Below are 16,084 nucleotides of genomic sequence, written 5' to 3' on the forward strand. Positions count from 1 at the left end.
AAAGGTTAAAATACCCGACTGTACACAATCAATAGCGGGAGCGGAGTTGTTCGGCTACAAGAAGGTGTGAAAGTCCGACCATGGTTTGTAAAACGCGGGTAAGACAAGGTGCGAATGCCCGACAATGTATGATCAAAAGAGGGAGCGGAGGTGTTCGGCTGCAAGGTCTGAATTTCCAACCATAATTTGTAAACACCGTTGAAGAAAAGCCTCGAAAGCCCGACTATACACCATCAAAAGCGGGAGCAGAGGTGTTCAGCTGCAAGAAGGTCTGAATGTCCACCAATAATTACTGAGAAATGGATAAGAAAAGGTGTGAATGCCCAACTATACATCATCACAAGCAGAGGTGGATGTGTTCGGCCACAAGAAGGTTTGAATGTCCGACCATAGTTTGTAAAAGGCGGGTAAGAAAAGGTTTGAATGCCCGAACATACACAATCAAAAGAGGGAGCGGAGGTGTTTCGCTGCAAGAAGGTGTGAATGTCCGAGCATAGTTTGTAAAAAGTGGGTAAGAAAAGGTTCGAATGCCAGAACATACACCATCAAAAGAGGGAGCGGAGGTTTTCCGCTGTAAGAAGGTGTGAATGTCCGACCATAGTTGGTAAAAAGCGGGTAAGAAAATGTTAAAATACCCGACTCTACACAATCAATAGCGGGAGCGGAGTTGTTCGGCTAAAAGAAGGTGTGAAAGTCCGACCATGGTTTGTAAAAAGCGGGTAAGAAAAGGTTCGAATGCAAAAATACACACCATCAAAAGCGGAAGCCGAGGTGTTCGGCTGCAAGTAGGTGTGAATGTCCACCCATAATTGATGAAAAGCGGGCAAGAAGTAGGTTCGAATGCCCAACCATACATCAACAAAAGCAGGAGTGGATGTGTTTGGCTACAAGAAGGTTTGAATGTCCGAGCATAGTTTGTAAAAAGCGGGTAAGAAAAGGTGCGAATGCCCGACAATGTATGATCAAAAGAGGGAGTGGAGATTTTCAGCTACAAGAAGGTTTGAATGTCCAACCATAGTTTGTAAAAAGCGGGTAAGAAAAGGTGCGAATGCCCGAAAATACACCATCAAAAGAGGGAGTGGAGGTGTTCCGCTGTAAGATGGTGCGAATGTCCGACCATAGTTGGTAAAAAGCGGGTAAGAAAAGGTTCGAATGCCCGAATATATACCATCAAAAGCGGAAGCGGAGGTGTTCGGCTGCAAGAAGGTGTGAACGTCCGACCAAAGTTTGTAAAAAGCAGGTAAGAAAAGGTTCGAATATCCAACCAAACGTAATCAAAAGTGGGAGCAGAGCTGTTCGACTGCAAGTAGGTGTGAATGTCCACCCATAATTCCTGAAAAATGGGTAAGAAAAGGTGCGAATGCCCAACCATACATCATCAAAAGAAGAAGTGGATGTGTTCTGCTACAAGAAGGTTTGAATGTCCGACCATAGTTTGTAAAAAGTGGGTAAGAAAAAGTTCGAATGCCCGAACATACACCATCAAAAGAGGGAGCGGAGGTGTTCCGCTGTAAGACGGTGTGAAAGTCCGACCATAATTGGTAAAAAGCGGGTAAGAAAAGGTTAAAATACCCGACTCTACACAATCAATAGCGGGAGCGGAGTTGTTCGGCTACAAGAAGGTGTGAAAGTCCGACCATGGTTTGTAAAACGCAGGTAAGACAAGGTGCGAATGCCCGACAATGTATGATCAAAAGAGGGAGCGGAGGTGTTCGGCTGCAAGGTCTGAATTTCCAACCAATAATTACTGAAAAATGGGTAAGAAAAGGTGTGAATGCCCAACTATACATCATAAAAAGCAGAAGTGGATGTGTTCGGCTGCAAGAAGGTGTGAATGTCCGAGCATAGTTTGTAAAAAGTGGGTAAGAAAAGGTTCGAATGCCAAAATATACACCATCAAAAACGGAAGCCGAGGTGTTCGGCTGCAAGTAGGTGTGAATGTCAGATCATAATTTGCAAAAAGCTGATGAGAAAGGTGTGAATGACCGACAATAATTACTGAAAAATGTGTTAGAAAAGGTAAGAATGCCGGACTATTCATCATCAAAAGCAGAGAAGAGGTGTTCGGATGCAAGAAGCTGTGAATGTCCAGCCATAATTACTCAAAAACGGGTAAGAAAAGGTAGTATTGCCAGACCATAAATGATCAAAACAGGGAGCGGAGGTGTTCCGCTGTAAGAAGGTGTGAATGTCCGACCATAATTGGTAAAAAGCGGGTAAGAAAAGGTTAAAATACCCGACTGTACACAATCAATAGCGGGAGCGGAGTGGTTTGGCTACTAAAAGGTGTGAAAGTCCGACCATACATCCTCAAAAGCAGAACTGGATGTGTTCGGCTACAAGAAGGTTTGAATGTCTGACCATAGTTTGTAAAAAGCGGGTAAGAAAAGGTTCGAATGCCCAAACATACACCATCAAAAGAGGGAGCGGAGGTGTTCCGCCATAAGAAGGTGTGAATGTCCGACCGTAGTTGGTAAAAAGCGGGTAAGAAAAAGTTCGAATGGCCAACCATACATCATAAAAAGCAGGACTGGATGTGTTCGGCTACAAGGTTTGAATGTCCGAGCATAGTTTGTTAAAAGCGGGTAAGAAAAGGTTCGAATGCCCGAACATACACCATCAAAAGAGGGAGCGGAGGTGTTCAGCCATAAGAAGGTGTGAATGTCCGACCACAGTTGGTAAAAAGTGGGTATGAAAAGGTTCGAATATCCAACCAAACATAATCAAATGCGGGAGCGGAGGTGTTCGGCTGTGAGTAGGTGTGAATGTCCGACCATACTTGCTGAAAAATATGACAAAGCAGTTTTCACTTGGTTTGAGTGAAGGATTTCCTAAAGGTTTAGTGTTGTTCTTTGGTATACTGCAAAGTAATACTTTCTATTTTGTTGAAACCGATTAAGTTAAAACTGCTTTGTCCTTCATATTTATCCATGTCATAATAGCTTTAAACAAAAAAGAACGTTGTACTTTGCAGGATAGGAAAGAACAACACTAAACCTTTAGGAATCCGAGAATAATCTTCTTTTCACGAGTTCTACACAATTTCGGATTTTGATATAAAATGAATTCCTTCACTCAAACCAAGTTAAAACTGCTTTGTCCTTCATATTTATTCATGTCTAAATAGCTTTAAAAAAAAAAGAACGTTGTACTTTGCAGGATAGGAAAGAACAACTCTAAACCTTTTCAGGAATCCGAGAATAAGCGTCGATTGACGAGTTCTACACAATTTCGGATTTTGATATAAAATGAATTCGTTCACTCAAACCAAGTTAAAACTGCTTTTGTCCTTCATATTTATCCATGTCTGAATAGGTTTCAACAAAAAAGAAAGTATTACTTTGCAGTATACCAAAGAACAACACTAAACCTTTAGGAATCCGAGAATAAGCTTCTTTTCACCAGTTCTACACAATTTTGGATTTTGATATAAAATGAATTCCTTCACTCAAACCAAGTTAAAACTGCTTTGTCCTTCATATTTATCCATGTCTGAATGGGTTTCAACAAAATAGAAAGTATTACTTTGCAGTATACCAAAGAACAACACTAAACCTTTAGGAATCCGAGAATAAGCTTCTTTTCACCAGTTCTACACAATTTTGGATTTTGATATAAAATGAATTCCTTCACTCAAACCAAGTTAAAACTGCTTTGTCCTTCATATTTATCCATGTCTGAATCGGTTTCAACAAAATAGAAAGTATTACTTTGCAGTATACCAAAGAACAACACTAAACCTTTAGGAATCCGAGAATAAACTTATTTCCACGAGTTCTACACAATTTCGGATTTTGATATAAAATGAATTCCTTCACTCAAACCAAGTGAAAACTGCTTTGTCATATTTTTCAGCAAGTATGGTCGGACATTCACACCTACTCACAGCCGAACACCTCCGCTCCCGCATTTGATGGTGTATAGTCGGGCATTCTCACCATTTCTCATCAGGTTTTTGCAAATTATGATCTGACATTCACACCTGCTTTTGATGTTGTATGGTTGGGCATTCGCACCTTTTTTTACCCATTTTTCAGGAATTATGGGTGGACATTCACACCATCTTGCAGCTGAACACCTCCTCTCCCGCATATGATCATGTGCGGTTTGATATTCGAAAATTTTCTTTCATGTTTTCTAGCAATTATTGATGGACATTGAGACCTTCTTGCAGCTGAACACCTCTGCTCCCGCTTTTGATGGTGTATAGTCGGGCTTTCGAGCCTTTTCTTCCCCGGTTTTTACAAATTATGGTTGGACATTCAGACCTTCTTGCAGCCGAAAACCTCCGCTCCCTCTTTTGATCATACATTGTCGGGCATTCGCACCTTTTCTTAACCACTTTTTACAAAACATGGTTGGACTTTCACACTTTCTTGTAGCCGAACACATCCCTTCCCGCTATTGATTGTGTACAGTCGGGTATTTTAACCTTTTTTTACCCGCTTTTTACCAACTACGGTCGGACATTCACACCTTCTTATGGCGGAACACCTCCGCTCCCTCTTTTGATGGTGTAGGTTCGGGCATTCGAACCTTTTCTTACCCGCTTTTTACAAACTATGCTCGGACATTCAAACCTTCTTGTAGCCGAACACATCCAGTCCTGCTTTTGATGATGTATGGTTGGGCATTCGCACCTTTTTTTTTACCCATTTTTGAGGAATTATGGGTGGACATTCACACCTTCTTGCAGCTGAACACCTCCTCTCCCACTTATGATCATGTGCGGTTGGATATTCGAACATTTTTTTTCATTTTTTCTAGCAATTATTGATGGACATTCAGACCTTCTTGCAGCTGAACACCTCCGCTCCCGCTTTTGATGGTGTATAGTGGGGCTTCCGAGCCTTTTCTTCCCCGGTTTTTACAAATTATGGTTGGACATTTAGACCTTCTTGCAGCCGAAAACCTCCGTTCCCTCTTTTGATCATACATTGTCCGGCATTCGCACCTTTTCTTACCCGCTTTTTACAAACCATGGTCGGACTTTCACACCTTTTAGTAGCCAAACAACTCCGCTCCCGCTATTGATTGTGTACAGTCGGGTATTTTAACCTTTTCTTACCCGCTTTTTACCAATTATGGTGGGACATTCACACCTTCTTACAGCGGAACACCTCCACTCCCTGTTTTGATCATTTATGGTCTGGCAATACTACCTTTTCTTACCCGTTTTTGAGTTATTATGGCTGGACATTCACAGCTTCTTGCAGCCGAACACCTCTTCTCCCGCTTTTGATGATGACTGGTCCGGCATTCTTACCTTTTCTAACACATTTTTCAGCAATTATTGTTGGTCATTCACACCTTTCTCATCAGCTTTTTACAAATTATGATCTGACATTCACACCTACTTGCAGCCGAACACCTCGGCTTCCGCTTTTGATGGTGTATATTTTGGCATTCGAACCTTTTCTTACCCGCTTTTTACAAACCATGGTCGGACTTTCATACCTTCTTTTAGCCGAACAACTCCGCTCCCGCTATTGATTGTGTAGAGTTGGGTATTTTAGCCTTTTCTTACCCGCTTTTTACAAACTATGGTCGGACATTCACACCTTCTTACAGCGGAACACCTCCGCTCCCTCTTTTGATGGTGTATGTTCTGGCATTCGAACCTTTTCTTACCCACTTTTTACAAACTATGCTCGGACATTCACACCTTCTTGCAGTGAAACACCTCCGCTCCCTCTTTTGATTGTGTATGTTCGGGCATTCGAACCTTTTCTTACCCGCCTTTTACAAACTATGGTCGGACATTCAAACCTTCTTGTGGCCGAACACATCCACTTCTGCTTGTGATGATGTATAGTTGGGCATTCACACCTTTTCTTACCCATTTTTCAGTAATTATTGGTGGACATTCAGACCTTCTTGCAGCTGAACACCTCCGCTCCCGCTTTTGATGGTGTATAGTCGGGCTTTCGAGCCTTTTCTTCAACGGTGTTTACAAATTATGGTTGGAAATTCAGACCTTGCAGCCGAAACACTCCGCTCCCTCTTTTGATCATACATTGTCGGGCATTCGCACCTTGTCTTACCCGCTTTTTACAAACCATGGTCGGACTTTCACACCTTCTTGTAGCCGAACAACTCCGCTCCCGCTATGGATTGTGTACAGTCCGGTTTTTTAACCTTTTCTTACCCGCTTTTTACCAACTATGGTCGGACATTCGCAGCATCTTACAGCGGAACACCTCCGCTCCCTCTTTTGATGGTGTATGTTCGGGCATTCGAACTTTTTCTTACCCGCTTTTTACAAACTATGGTCGGACATTCAAACCTTCTTGTAGCAGAACACATCCACTTCTTCTTTTGATGATGTATGGTTGGGCATTCGCACCTTTTCTTACCCATTTTTCAGGAATTATGGGTGGATATTCACACCTACTTGCAGTCGAACAGCTCTGCTCCCACTTTTGATTATGTTTGGTTGGATATTCGAACCTTTTCTTAACTGCTTTTTACAAACTTTGGTCGGACGTTCACACCTTCTTGCAGCCGAACATCTCCGCTTCCGCTTTTGATGGTATATATTCGGGCATTCGAACCTTTTCTTACCCACTTTTTACCAACTATGGTCGGACATTCACACCGTCTTTCAAGTGTAACACCTCCGCTCCCTCTTTTGATGGTGTATGTTCGGGCATTCGCACCTTTTCTTACCCGCTTTTTACAAACTATGGTCGTACATTCAAACCTTGTAGCCGAAAACCTCCACTCCCTCTTTTGATCATACTTTGTCGGGCATTCGCACCTTTTCTTACCCGCTTTTTACAAACTATGCTCGGACATTCAAACCTTCTTGTAGCCAAACACATCCACTCCTGCTTTTGTTGATGTATGGTTGGGCATTCGAACCTACTTGTTGCCCGCTTTTCATTAATTATGGGTGGACATTCACACCTTGTCACAGCCAAACACCTCCGCTCCCTGTTTTGATCATGTATGGTTGGACATTCGCACCTTTTCTCACCCGCTTTTTGCAAACTATGGTCGGCCATTCACAGCTTCCTCTCCACCATACTTGTATGGTGGGATATTCACACCCACTTGCATCCGAAGACCTCCGCCCCCACTTTTGTTGATATTTAGTCGGTCATTCACACCTTACCCGTTTTCTTGCCGCCAAACACCTCTGATCTCGCTTTTGATGATGTAAGATTGGGCATTCAGACCTTGCTTTTCCTGCTTTTCACCAACTATAGATGGACATTCACACCTTCTTGCAGCCGAACACTTCCGCTCCACCTTTTAGGTTTCTATCACACCTTTTTTTTCACCGCATTTTATAGATTATGGTTGGAAATTCTCAACCACTCATCCGAAGACCTCTCCTCCCGCTTTTGTTAATATATTTGAACTTTAGTCAGACATTCACACCTACTTGTAGCCGAACACCACCTCTCTAGCTTTTGATGAGGTATGGTCCGGGATTCTTACCGTTTCTAACACATTTTTCAGCAATTATGGTAGGATATTCACACCTTCTTGCAGCTGAACACCTCCTCTCCCACTTATGATCATGTGCGGATTGATTTTCGAAAATTTTCTTTCATGTTTTCTAGCAATTAATTATGGACATTTAGACCTTCTTGCAGCTGAACACCTCCGCTCCCGCTTTTGATCATACATTGTCAGGCATTCGCACCTTGTCTTACCCGCTTTTTACAAACTTTAGTCGAACATTCACACCTTTTTGCAGCCGAACACAGTTTTTTGCAGCCGAATTTGGGCATTCGCACCTTTTCATACCCACTTTTTACCAACTATGGTCGGACATTCACACCGTCTTACAGCGGAACACCTCCGCTCCCTCTTTTGATGGTGTATGTTCGGGCATTCGAACCTTTTCTTACCCGCTTTTTACAAACTATGCTCGGACATTCAAACATTCTTGTAGCCAAACACATCCACTCCTGCTTTTGATGATGTATGGTATGGCATTCGAACCTACTTGTTGCCCGCTTTTCATTAATTATGGGTGGACATTCACACCTTGTCGCAGCCAAACACCCTGTTTCGATCATGTATGGTTGGACATTCGCACCTTTTCTCACCCGCTTTTTGCAAACTATGGTCGGCCATTCACAGCTTCCTCTCCACCATACTTGTATGGTGGGATATTCACACCCACTTGCATCCGAAGACCTCCGCCCCCACTTTTGTTGATATTTAGTCGGTCATTCGCACCTTACCCGCTTTTGGCAAACTATGGCCTTCTTGCAGCCAAAAACCTCTGATCTCGCTTTTGATTATGTAAGGTTGGGCATTCAGACCTTGCTTCACCTGCTTTTCACCAAATATAGTCGGACATTCACACCTTCTTGCAGCCGAACACTTCCGCTCCACCTTTTAGTTTTCTATGGGGCATTCACACCTTTATTTTCACCGCATTTTATAAAAACACCACAGGAACACCGTATTGAGGCTTTGTTCTGACCGCTCATTCGGTGTCGCGTTTCTTTCAAGCATTTCTCCTGGTTAGCCCGCACTCGGCTCGCTCCCAGAGCCGTGTTAAAGTCTACTTCGCATTCACTCTCTTTTCTCAGCAGACTAAAAGAAACTTCCATCCTGCACCGCTGTTAGCTTTTTCACAAGAGCAGAGGAGAGCGCACCGTTCCCAGCGGCACTGCAGTACCGGGTCGATGCTTGGAGTGAACGGAGCAAGCTCCTTTTTCAACTCCTATTGATAAAAATCCATTTAATATGTAGTCCTTGCATAGACATATCACATATTAAACTGATAAGTACAGATGGATTATGTGCAATTAGTAAAGAGAGTAGAGGACGATCTCTCTCGTTGGAAGTCCTTACCTATATCACTTATGGGGAGAGTTACAACCATTAAAATGATGATACTACCAAAAGTTAACTATTTGTTCTCAATGATCCCCATAAAACCATCTGCTACTTGGTTTAAGTCACTAGATTCATGCATCTCCAAATTTCTGTGGAAAAACAAACCACCACGTATTAGTTTAAAAACCCTACAGAAGACCAAGGACAGTGGTGGATTAGATTTACCTCATTTTCAGCACTATTCCTTAGCCAATAGGTTACAATATATATCAAAATGGTTTAAACCTTGTTGTTGTCACAGTTCCCAGAGACGTTGTAATCGTTGAGGATTCTATATTCACCCCCTCATTAGAGGCACGTGTTGCAGATTGATGACACTGAATCTTCTTCTCTGTTCATTGCTGGCATCATTCCCAGCATCGTAAGTGTTCGTGGCATTGTTAGCCTCTTCTTCTGGATCTTGATATCGAGCATCCTTTTGTATTTCTGGTTTGTAAGTCCTCTCTCTTCGTTCACCGGAGTCTTCGTCTCTTTGTCCTTGAGTTTGGTGATTTTTTCTTCTTTTGATGCCTTGACACAGTGTGACAGGTGATACCACATGGGAGATCCTTTAACTTGGACTGCTGTCCCTGTGCTGCGAAATGGCTGTGCTGCTCAAATGGTCTCTCCTTCATCATATACACAGTTATTTATACATCACCTTCCACCATGAAGCGTTGTCCCTTTTTGTTTCTCTCTTTGTTCTTAAAATGCTGTTATAAATGTCTAAACCAATCCATTAAACTAGATCATTTTGGCAGTAAAGCGATCTACAATGTGCTTGGTCGCAAAGCTGCTCATCTGTGGTAAACAGCTCTTCAGAAAGGCATTCTTCAATTGATTTCACTCATTTTATGTAATAATTTTGTGATTTCCTACAAAACTACACTTCTTCTCCCATCTGTCTGAGTATTTAATATTGTCTGGGTCCCGTTAAAACATGTATTTTTCCCATCTAATTCCTTGTTTGCTTTAAAACAAGTATTCCCCATTTTCTATCCCTTCAGTAGCCAACCAGTTTGTATGGAGTACACTGGAGCAACTTGACTGATCAGTAAAACACTGCTTTTGTTGTCACCGCAAGGCTTCCCCCGTCGGTTGTTTCACTGAGACACTACTGAGTAACTACAACTCAACACAGTTTATACACATAACATTCATATACATACTAACAAACAAACAAACAATAATTTATCGCAATTTTCTCATCTCTGTTTGAACGTACACCCAGGTAAATATTCCTGTAGTCTTCTCATACCGACTATGGACCCATTCATTGTTTAACTTCACTGTTTTGCAAATCCTAATTGAATATTACACATTGACATTGAACTTTACTGGATAAGCAGGTCTTCATTGCATTCAGCAGCCTATATGTGAGCATTTATGTGTAAGCTGTTCTTCTTTGCATTTATCAGCAGCAAGCAATTCTTCACTGCACATGCATATGTAAATAGTAAAACAATTCCAATGTGTTAGCGAAACCTTCTATATCACAGTGGTTTCTAAGGTCTATTTTAAGTTCTTTGCCATCAGTGAGATGACATTGTTTACAAAGTGTGTCAAATTATCACTGAAGATCTTTTCAGGAATTTCAAATCTAGAAATGAGTTATTTTACGCGTGATTTTGCTACTGAGAGTGCATCTGCTTGTGCACATGGAAATATTTCAGACCATTTGGTAAAAACCTCTGTTGTCACTGAGCAGAATCGTTTCCCTTAACATTAATTTAGTTCAATGAAATCTACAAAATAATGAAATAATGAAATCCAAACAAATATGTTGAAAAAGATACACTGGCTTAGGGAATTATCTTCGTTTTGGTCTTAGATTGCCCTGTGGAATGTATTTTGCACATATTTGACCTGCTAGACAAAACTTTATTCATTTATTTATTCTAAAAAAATGTTTTTAATAATTAGTAAAACCATATGCTGTAAAAACCTGGTTCATTATTGCTTCCATCCCTCCTGTTGAGACATGACATGGTCCGTGGCTCAATACTGCAGCATATTTAAACAAATTCTTGGGCAGTATGGTTTTCCTTCCGGTCATTCATACGAGTCTATTGTAGATGGCAATTGAATAACATCTAATAATGCTAAAATATTTGTAGTTTATACATTTAGCTGTGGATGTCAACATACCTGTTTTTCCAATGCTGTGTTAACACATGTACAGTTGAGAAGGCATACTGACTGTCAGTGTAAACGTTAACAACCTTTTTGTTATTTAATTTACAAGCTTCAGTTAAAGCTACCAATTCGACTTCTTGAACAGAGTAATTTTTTGGTAGTGGTTGTTTTAAGAAAACTTCAGTTTCTGTTACTACTGCAAATCCTGTAGCATTTGTGCCATCAGGGTTTTTTGCTTGACCTGTTGAATAAATATAGTTATTTCTGCATTTTCATAACGTATATCAGTTAAGTCTGGCCTGGGTAAAACACTGATGGTTATTTCTGACATGCAATCATGAGGCTTTCCATCTGTGGGGTAGGTAGCAGTGTGGATGGATTAAGTGTAGCACATCTCTCGACAACAAGGTGTGGCTGTGAAAGAAGAACTGTTATGTAGGAGAGATGTCTGGTAAAGATATTTTGTTAAGTAACCATATCACAGCCACTGCATGAGGTACCTTAAGTGTTAATGGGTGAAATAACACCATTATTGTTGATGCCTGCACTGCCAATGGCTTCTGGCCATTGATTCAAAAGTACGATCTTGTCCCTGTTTCCCCTTTTCAGTGGACACTTGCCCCTAATTACCGCAATTCAGCAGGGGGTCTTTCATTAGGAGTACTGGACTCCCCCGTGCACGGTTTCAGCTCCGACCCTGGAAAGCGGAAAAAACGTTGAGATCTGGTTTGAGGACCCAATTGTTGAGAAAAGTCTCTCAATGAGACTCAGAGTTGCTGGAGTCAGTTAATGCAAATGTTTAATCTTGCAGCAAGTTCAAGAATGTGTGTGTGAATGGGTGTATGTGTGCGAACGTGTGTGAGTTTGTGTATGTGAGAGTTTAATGAACCTGTTATCCACAGGCAGGTCTTAACTAGTATGGCACAGGTCCAGCCTGTCTCATCTTTTTTGGAAGGTCCAGCGCTCGGCCGTAACCCTTCTGTCTGTTTGGACTCTCACATACATTCGGTTAATCATAGAAAAACGAGAACAAAACTTTTTAGCCCCTTAAATTCATAAAACAGACATGGTGCAGTTATTTCCATTCTAGAAAATAAGAGTAATCACCACCATTCCTATAAATTCTGGATATTCTAACAATCTGAATCTTTTTTAAATGTTCGATGAAGCCCTTTGCTGTTCTGTTTAGAGACTCAGCTGATCACAAACCAAGTTTTGCTCTTGAACCAAGCTTCTAAACTCTTCACCTTTTTCATTTCTCAGTTAGTATTCACTTTAAAACTGATTAAAAGAAAAATTAAATGAATGCCTATCAACAAATGTGGGATCTAAACTCTAGTGCTTTCTCTAAAATAATTTCCTTTCTCAATTCAGAAATGTGTGTGTGTAAGTCACAACACCTGTGACACCAAAACGGCTTTCTTTTCTCTCTTTTCTCTACACTCTGCACTGTGAGCACACACACCAAATCAGAAAGGCTTTTTTCTCTCTTTTCTACATTATGGACTGTGGGGACACAAAACCGCTCTCTCTCTTTTTTTTTTTGATTGTGTGCCAGGGCGTTGTCTCACGTATTAGATTATGCTTAAGATACGAATGGGTTTATCAGTCACATCAGAATCCGTACATACTGATCCTCCCGTAAGAAAATGGTCGGATCTTATCAAACACACTTTGTTTCTTGTGACAAGTCAGCGAAACAGCGTATACACGTCAAGACACTGAATCAAGTTTGCCACAAGAACTCATAAGTTTGGCAGTATTGCTCTGCCGTCAGCAATCATACACCCATTTTATTTTCATGAGACATGTGCAGGCACCTGTTCATCTACTGTTCTATCACTATGAATTAGTTTATCTATTATCAATAAGGATACTTCTACAACTACTATCAAAGTATGTCTTCTTATGTTGTCAGTTGCTATATATGAATAAGTGGGTTGCTACTGAAAAGCATTAAGCATGTCACACAGCCCAAACATATAACATTTCAGGACACACCACACAGTTAACAACCACAGTGAAGCGTGTCAAAGCCCAAACATGTAACATTCAACAGGACACTTACACAACACATTCAAATCAAACAGTCAGACAACATACAAGAACATATACCCCAGCCGGGTAGGAAGGTCCAGCGCTCGGCCGTAACCCTTCTGTCTGTTTGGACTCTCACATACATTCGGTTAATCATAGAAAAACGAGAACAAAACTTTTTAGCCCCTTAAATTCATAAAACAGACATGATAGTCTGAGACGATAGGACTGCTTTTTAGTTTTTATTTGAATAAAAGAGGGTTTCCCGGTTGTGTCATTAGTGAGACAGAGATTTCATGGGTAAGTGAAACTTTTGAAGCAGTCCGAAGAAGTGTGAAGTACTCCGAAGAAGTGTGAGTACAGATTAAGGTCCTCATTGGAGACGTCCTTTGAGTGAAGGAATATATTTCCCCATTCCAAGTCTGAGAATGGGAAACAGTAGGTCTCAGACTTTTGACCCTACCGGGGGACCTAAGCATGATGAAATGAAAAAGACATATGGTCCAGAGGTTTTCCACCAGAAGGTTCTTTTAGTATGTTAGAAATAAGTAAATTAGAAGAAAAGTTTTGCAAATATGAGAAAGAGATGAAGCAAAAAAAAAGAAAATTAAGTTTAAATAAGAAGTAAGAAAGGTATAGAATTTTGGAAAAAATAAAGTGTATTAAGAGAAAGAAAGGAAAATGTTAAACAAATGCCATGACGGAATGATGATAATAATTTAGTATTAGCTGTGCCGGATCCAGACCTGGACTCCTGCCCTCCACAACGCCTGCAACAACAACAGCCAGCCCTGCCACAAGCCTCTGGCTCTCGGGAAGAAGGGACTTCTTCCATCCTCCCTCGGGAAGAAATTCCATCATTCTCACAACATCAGCTACATAGGTCTGATGATGAGGAAAAGGAAGACGTTTGGTTCTCCAGCGTACCTGCCCAAGAACTTTTAACGCAAGTGACAAAAATCCTTTACCCACAATCTGGACTTCAGAGATCTAAACGTGAGAAAAAAAAAACCAGATTCAAACCATGCCTATGGTTAAAGTTGCAGTTCCCACTGGACCATTACTGGTTTATCGACCCTGGACTGAGACTGACATCATGGAAGCATAACAATGCTTACCAGATCCAGAGATTTCTGGACCCCATTTTGCTGACGAGTTGCGAGATTTCTGCGCACAATTCTGCCCGACTGGGGTTGAATTGCGTCGCATATTGGCAAAAAAGTTCAAACCGTCCGACCTCTGCAAAATAGAGGCCAGTATGCTACAACTGGATTTGCGACCTACCAACAGTGAACGAGGACATAATGATAACGCTCAATATGAAGCAGCCAACCAAAGACTGTGTCAAGCCATCACCACTCAATTTCCAACCAAAATCAATATGTCCCACATTTACACCTGCAAACAGAAACCTGGTGAAGGGACTGATGATTTTGTACACCGCATCCTTGAGGAAGTCAGCAAGCACAGCGGTCATCAGAGACCAAGGGATTTGGGTAATGAATCAGGACCATGGGAGAGTATTGCATGCAATGCAATAATTAAAGGCCTCATGCCAGATGTCGCCACTGAAGTAAAGAACATTTACGTGGGATGGTGTGAGGGTCCTCGTTTGGCTGACGTTCGCCGATATGCTCGCCATGCTCATAACCAAATTGAGACGCGTAAGACAACCAAAAGGGACAAGTGTGAAAAGGAGCTGCATTTGGCAGCCATGACCATGTATTACGCAGTTGGTGTAAACAGAGGACGAGGCCGAAGTCGAAGACGTGGACGTGTGGGATCAGAGCTATGATCCGAATATTTGTTTTTACTGTGGCCAGACTGGACACTGGAAGAAGGACTGTCCACAGCTGAAAAGTGATGAAATTGGGCAAAAGGCTGACTGAGGGTGGGAGGCAGGTTCTGGACGTCACGCAGCAGCGGAGCCTCCACTAATGGGTGATAGCACAAACACACTCACACATTTTTCCTGCTCTGTGTAGTGAAGAAACGCTTGCCGACTGTGATTTCCGTCCTAGAGCAAAGATATTTCTCTCAGAATATGGGAACTTATGTTCATCAGTAGTGACGTCAGGGGAGTTTTATTGTCCTCCAAAGTTAAGTGGAAACCACGTTTACTCTATGTCTGCCTCAGGCCAGGTTGTGAAGGAGAAAATGACAATGCCCATTGCGTGTTGTCACTCCCGATGAGCTCTCCTTCAAACACTAATTTTTGTTATCAGAGTTGTGTCCCATTAACCTGATGGGCTGTGATCTCATGTGTAAATTAGGCATTATTTTAACTTCTACACCAGAGGGTGTTAAGGTTATGTTACAGCCTGACAAAGTTTTCACAGCAGTGCAGTTTGATTCATCGGCACTTACATATGCTTATGAGTGGAAACTTCCCAGCTCTCCTTTTTCACAACAACTAGTGGAAGAAGCAGAAGTGTTAGTTTCACCCCTTTCTGATTTCATGCAACCTACTGATTTGCACTGCACATCACACATTTCTTTGGGGCCTGACAATGACTATGAGAAGAAGTGAAAAAATATGTGCGCCTACTTTATTGGCTGTGTCGCTCACTCCAGAGCACTTCGATTTTTTTAATGTTTGTGGTACTCGCCCTCACATTTCCTTGGCCAAACGTACACACTGGCAGTGACAAGGTGTGGGAGAGTTTGTTGCTACATGTCAGAAATAAATGGAGTGGACTGTTTCACCTGCTGATCCAAATTTGATGTTTTCTGAACGATTGTCAGCATACAAAAAAACATTTTTGAGTACAATGCATTGTCAAAGAACTGTGGACTTAATTCCTACCACAGAATCACATTTTGAAGCATGTTTTTTATCTGAAACAGATTTGTCTTCGATACCCATGTTGGCTGAAGTGCCCAATGATCTTTGGGCTAAGAGCAAATATGATGTGGGGTTGATAAAAGGCTGTGAACCAGTAATTGTCACCCCTAAATCAGACTTTTGTCCATGTAAAAAACAGTACCCTTTTAAGCCTGAAGCAATTAAAGGGATTAAACCTGTTTTTCAATCTTTTCAGAAAACAGGCGTTATTGTTCCTTTTGA

The 16,084-nt window shown here is 41.5% G+C and overlaps 1 pseudogene; it reads right to left on the minus strand.

Moving 5' to 3' along the window:
* Window positions 1–8,610: 8,610 nt before the first annotated feature.
* On the minus strand, window positions 8,611–8,787 carry LOC140285238 (U2 spliceosomal RNA; annotated as a pseudogene).
* Between the last annotated feature and the right edge of the window lie 7,297 nt (window positions 8,788–16,084).

The sequence above is a fragment of the Leuresthes tenuis genome, unplaced genomic scaffold, assembly GCF_036924035.1.
Source record: "Leuresthes tenuis unplaced genomic scaffold, fLeuTen1.0.hap1 SCAF_34, whole genome shotgun sequence".
Lineage (NCBI taxonomy): Eukaryota > Metazoa > Chordata > Actinopteri > Atheriniformes > Atherinopsidae > Leuresthes > Leuresthes tenuis.